The sequence below is a fragment of the Suricata suricatta genome, chromosome 3, assembly GCF_006229205.1.
Source record: "Suricata suricatta isolate VVHF042 chromosome 3, meerkat_22Aug2017_6uvM2_HiC, whole genome shotgun sequence".
Lineage (NCBI taxonomy): Eukaryota > Metazoa > Chordata > Mammalia > Carnivora > Herpestidae > Suricata > Suricata suricatta.
The window spans coordinates 52,980,936-52,986,970 of NC_043702.1; positions in this window are offsets into that span (position 1 = coordinate 52,980,936).

Below are 6,035 nucleotides of genomic sequence, written 5' to 3' on the forward strand. Positions count from 1 at the left end.
TAAGTGACATGCTTATGGATCCTCCAAATCAGCCAAGCCCAGAAGAATGGTATAGGATTAAAGAAAAAAAAAGATCTGAAATCATAAAATTTAATTTGCTAATTTTTACAATATGTTCAAAAATTAAAATGCCCCAAAATTCTTTTTCTCTGGTGCTCTAAGAGAAACAAAAGAACTAAAAAAAAAAAATAAAAAAATGAAGTTACCTTATTACCTCATAAAACAAAGTGACTTTACAATCATTTCTGCTAATGGAAGTTAAGATTTAAATGTGACTTTCATGCTACTAGTGAATAGAAACTGTGAAACTAGTAAAAAGATTATAGAGTTATCTGAAGGTAAATGATTTTATTTTCCATTCCATTTCAATAATTGCCCTGTTTCCATAATTTCCATCTTATTTCCATAATCAGCACATTTTGTTCAACTCCATTCTTAATCCTCATTTTAATTCCAATCCTTTCTCCATGAATGCTTTTAGTGTATATATTATGTGCCTAGTGACACAGTTTTCTATCCTATAACCCTCCAAAAATCCACTTTTTATGGGCCCAGCACACTTCCGCTGCGCTACTCTGCTAAAAAAATCCACTTTTTAAATGTGACTTATTTGGACAATGAAAATTAGTACTACAGATTAATTCTGTGCTTTACATGTGATTCTACTTACACAAGTAGATGGGAACTCTTTGGGGAAAGGTCTTTGACACTTCTCTTTAAACTAATGGGAACACTACATGAATAACTCGTTAACGGAGGAGAAAAAATATGTCAATCTTTAGTTGGCTCCTTTGGAACTGCCCTAGAATATAAAAATCAATGTGATACCAGAGATTACATGAATAGATACATGCAATGAGATTCAAATAACTCCAATTCTTAAATAGAGCTAGGGGTATAACCTTTAAAATTTAAGAGGTGAAGCTAATATATATTTCAAACTACAACAAAGTTTTAGATTGCTGATTTCTGAGGTCTATGTTTTGATGAAACTCATGTCCTGATTATCAGAAACACATAGGACACCATTATCATAGTGGAACCATTACTGCCACTTTTATGTCTCGTCAGAAAATTAGGGCACTGGGCACCTGACTGGCTCAGTCAGTAGAGCATGTGACTCTTGATCATGGGGTTGTGAGTTCAAGCCCCACACTGGGTGCACTGGGTGCAGAGATTACTTAAAAAAAAGGCGGGGGGGGGGGAACATATGTAAAGACTGAAAAATGACCAATAAAGGACCAATTCTGAACACAGAAAAGAGATTAGCAAACACAAAGACTTAATGTCTTTGTTTAAACAGGACCTGGGAGCATTAGGTTATAGCATTCAAATGATATTTTGTATCAGTAAAGAAAGAAAAGAAAAAAAGGATATGTGCTTTGTAATAAAACAGAGCATATCACATTTATATACCTTGAACACTTTAAAAAATAGTGATATCTAAGATTATCTACTTTGGAAGAATTTTAAAATTCACCGGCCCTAAAGAGAGATTATCATTTTCTTAATCTATCCATGTATTTGTATGGCCTATGGTCTGCTAAAAATAGATGTTAACAAACAAAATAGAGCTAATTTATGTTACTAAGAACTTATGAATCTCATTCTTTCTACAAAATATGACTTAATCTACAAATGTTTAGGGTAAAATATTTGTAGTTTTTCAAATAGGAGTGGTTCCAAACACTAACTTTTCCCAAAATATTTCCCCAAGGCCTTAAGTATAAAAGAACTTTAATCGATGTGTAAATGGAGAAGAGGATTGCCTGTGTGGATGATTCAGTAGGGTGCCAAAAACATCCATCTTACTAGCGTCAATAGATTTGCTGCTTTCCTTTCACTATTCTGTGGAAGTGCTCTGAGTTTTAGTAAGCCTCAAAAAAACAAATGTCTTTCTACTGTAAACTCTTTAAAGAGAAAGACACATTCCGTCCTAACACCTCAGTGAGAATGAGTTATTCTTTTTTTTTTTTTTTTCAAATTGAAATTCTAGTTAGTTAACATACAGCGCAATATGGTTTCAGGAATAGAATTCAGTGATTCATCACTTATATACAACACCCAGGGCTCATCACAAGTGCCCTCTTTTAATACCGATCACCCATATAGCTCATCTCCCACTCACCTCCCTCCTTCAACCCTCAGTTTGTTCTGTATCATTAAGAGTCTCTTGTGGTTTGTTTCCCTCTCTCCTCCCCCCTGCCCCCACTTTCCATATGTTCATCTGTTTTGTTTCTTTAATTCCACATATGAATGAAATCATATGGTATTTGTCTTTCTCTGATGGACTTATTTCATTTAGCATAATACATTCTAGCTTATCAATGTTGTTGCCAACAGCAATACTTAATTCTTTTTTTGTGGTTGAGTAATATCCCATTGTGTATATATACCACATCTTCTTTACCCATTCATCAGTCGGTGGACATTTGTGCCCTCTCCATAGTTTGAGGGAGTAAATAGCAAAGAAAAGAGGGGTGGAGGCTAAGACAAACCTGTCCCATGTCTGAATCTTGCCTTTCCAAGACAGTCTTTGGCTTCCACTTATGCTCTTTCTGTTCCCATTTGCTTATTCTCTGTATCTGTCCATATCGTGTTACCTGGTTAAGAAACTGAAAGTGAAGGGGGCAAGAGGGACAGTCATGCATGAATCTTTTCAATATGGGGAAAAAGGAAAGTTTTCAAATTTTAATCTTATAATTATAGCTTTGCTTAATAGTAAAAAATTGAAAAGCAATGATCCTTTTTGGATCCAGGAGAAGTCATTTAGAGAAGACGGCAGAGGTTGGCTTCCCTAAGAGTAGACTCTGAGTCAGAAATTAGCAGGCAGGAGATTCATGAAGAGTGTTCTAGCGACCATCGCCTACGAAAGGGTAAGGGAAAGCAAAGAGAAGGGAGAAGAACTGGCAGAGAGAGAAACTGAGCTGTGATACATTCCCAATGAAAGTCTTTACCCTCTGGAATGTTCTTTAGATAGTTTGACCCTTTTAAGATAATTTGAATCGAGTGGGGCAAGGGGGGCAGGCATTTATGCCTTCACATTGACCAGTGATTGGATGCAGAACACCTTAGGAAGGCAAGGACACTCTCTTACCTGAAGCATCCCTGATGGGGGCTGACAGGTGAGGGCTAAGTTGTCTGCAACATACCTAAAAGCTAGGGGAATAAGACTTGCAGTTATAAAATGGGATCTGGGTAGTGTATCACCATGTCCACCACAGAGGGAACATTAATCCCTATCACAGAGCTTGGTATGTTATTCAACAAACATTTGCTGAAAAGATGCATTTTCTTGTATTGTCTTTCAAATTGCTCACCCCTTCCCAACAGAAAAACAAATGTGATATTATTAAAGCTTTCACAGATGAACAACTGCCTTTGATGTAAGTTTTTGTCAAGTAGGAAGACTGGCAAAAAAATTTTTGTAACAGAACTGTACCTGTGGCCAAGGAAAATGGCATTATGTAACAGACATCTGTGAGAGTCTGCCCTAACTTTATGTGCATTTAGTTTTGCATTTTCGTAAAAAACAGTTCCATTTTGAAACAATGTCAAACATACAGAAAACTTACAAAAATAGTACGAAGAACGTAGTTATTTGAACAATTTGAGAATACATTTCTGACCAGATGCTCCATTACACTTTAATACTTTAGTGTGTATCTCCTATCTACAAGGACATTTTCCTATTTAATCATGATACAACCAATAAAGATCCTGATTTGTTTTGCCAAATGTTCCATTGCCATTTATAGCAAAAGGATCTAGTCCAGAATTAAGTGTTGCATTTAGTTTCAGGTCTCCTTAGAAGTCTTTATTCAGTCTCAAATAGTCCCTCAATCTTCTTTTGACTTTCAGGACCTTATAGCTTTGAAGATTATAGGCCCGTCATTTTAAAAAATTATTTATTTATTTAGAGAGCATGTGACCAGTGGAGGGGTAGGGAGGGAGGGTGAAAGAGAATCTCAAGCAGGCTCCATGCTGTCAGAACAGAGCCCAGCATGGGGCTCGATCGCATGACCATGAGATTGTGACTTGAATAGAAATTAAGAGTTGGATGCTTAACTGACTGAGCCACCCAGATCAGTCATTTTCAAAATATTCCCCAGTTTAGCTCTTAATGTTACATTGCAATAAGGTTATGCTCCTATGGCAGACATTTCACAAGTGATGAAGTATTCTCATTACATCCATTTGGGCAGGGGTAGGTTCCACATTTTCAGTTTAGCTCATTACTGGGGTGTGTTCACTTGGATCATTCGATTAAAATGATGTCTTCTAGGGGCACTGGGTGGCTCAGTGGGTTAAGCGTATGACTTTGGCTCAAGTCATGATCTTTGTGAGTTTGAGCCCCACATGGAGCCCTGTGCTGACAGCTTGGAGCCTGGAGCCTGCTTCACATTTTGTGTCTCCCTCTCTCTCTGCCCCTCCCCCACTCACACTCTGTCTCTCCCTCTCTAAAGAATAAACAAACAATAAACAAACAAAATGATGTTTTCTAGGCTCTACTATTATAAAGTAACCTCATTTCCCTTTTTAACCCATAAGTATTTTGTAGGGAGATATTTGAAATAATGTAAACATCTCATTCTCATTAAACTTACAACTTATTTATATCAGTATGGACTTGTGGATTCATATTTTATTCAATGGTTTTAATTTACTACTATTATTATTTAATGACCAAATCATCCCAGATTTATCTAGTGGTATTCACTTCCAGCTGATGTCGGTGTCCTTTTGACATGACCCCCTCCATCATTTTGGGAAGCATTTCCTTAATTTCTAATACAAGAAGATGTCCCAGGTTTTGTTTGTACTTCCTCTGCGCAAACCCTGGAATGAGCCATTTCTCCAAGCCTCTGAGACCAGCTCTCCACTAGAGCTGTGGACTCATCACAAGGATGTAAAAAAATGCTTGAGGAGTTTATAAAAGCTATAAATGGATTGTTTTCTTGCTGTGCTTGAAATCCTAAGCTCCAAAGGTACAGATTTCCTGAGAGTTTACTGCAATATCTTCCCTGTATAGATATGTCTTTAGAATAGCTAGGAGGTAACGTAGTTAAGTAATACTTTGCATAACATGGAACATTTCTAGACTAAGGCGTCTAAAGGGGGGGTAAAACCTGTTTAAAACAGCTCTGTGGTAAGATTTGTGATGGCCAGTTCAACAGCATGTATGGTGGGCTTTAAGCAGATGACATGGGTTTACCTCAGTAGAATCATTTTATATGAAAATAAGCTTTACCTCACTAGGATTCTGTAAACATTAAATTAGATAGCTCCTGTAAAACTGCCATGTAAACTGAAAATAAAAGCATTTTAATATAAAACTTTATTCAGAATTGCTAATAATTGCTTAAATGTTAAAATCTCTCTGAAAGGAATTCCTTGCTTTTCTCAAAAGGAAAATCAGTGTGCCAAAAACCTCTAATACTAATAGGCTTTTAAAAATGTGAGATTGCATATATATATGTATATATATATCCCATATTTTTTCATAGGACCTTTAATATATCTCGAATTGCAGTTTTGCTTAACTCTCTCTGGTGATTGTGCTATTATTGCTTATTAATTTTCTCACATGCTTTGCTAAAGTCAGAATATTTTATTCTTTGAGGTCATTTACAGATAAGGTGTGAAGCTGTTAAAATTACTGAGAATGAACTACTAATGACAATAAAAAGTCTGCAGTTTTTTCAAGTAAGAAAATGGTTTGTTAGACTATGGGTGGACTACAGAGAACCAGAATAACACATTACGAAGAAAAAGAAATATTATAGAGGTGCCTGGGTGGCTGTCAGTTAAGTGTCTGCTTCGGCTCAGGTCATGATCTCTTGGCTCATGAGTTTGAGCCCCACATCAAGCTATGTGCTGACAGCTCAGAGCCTGGACCCTGCCTCGGATTCTGTCTCCCTCTCTCTCTCTCTGCCTCTCCTCTGCTCATGTCTCTATCTCTCATAAATTAATTTAAAAAAATTATAGAATTCTCACTTGTTCTTTAGTGAGACACTTGTAGAGGAAACAAAACT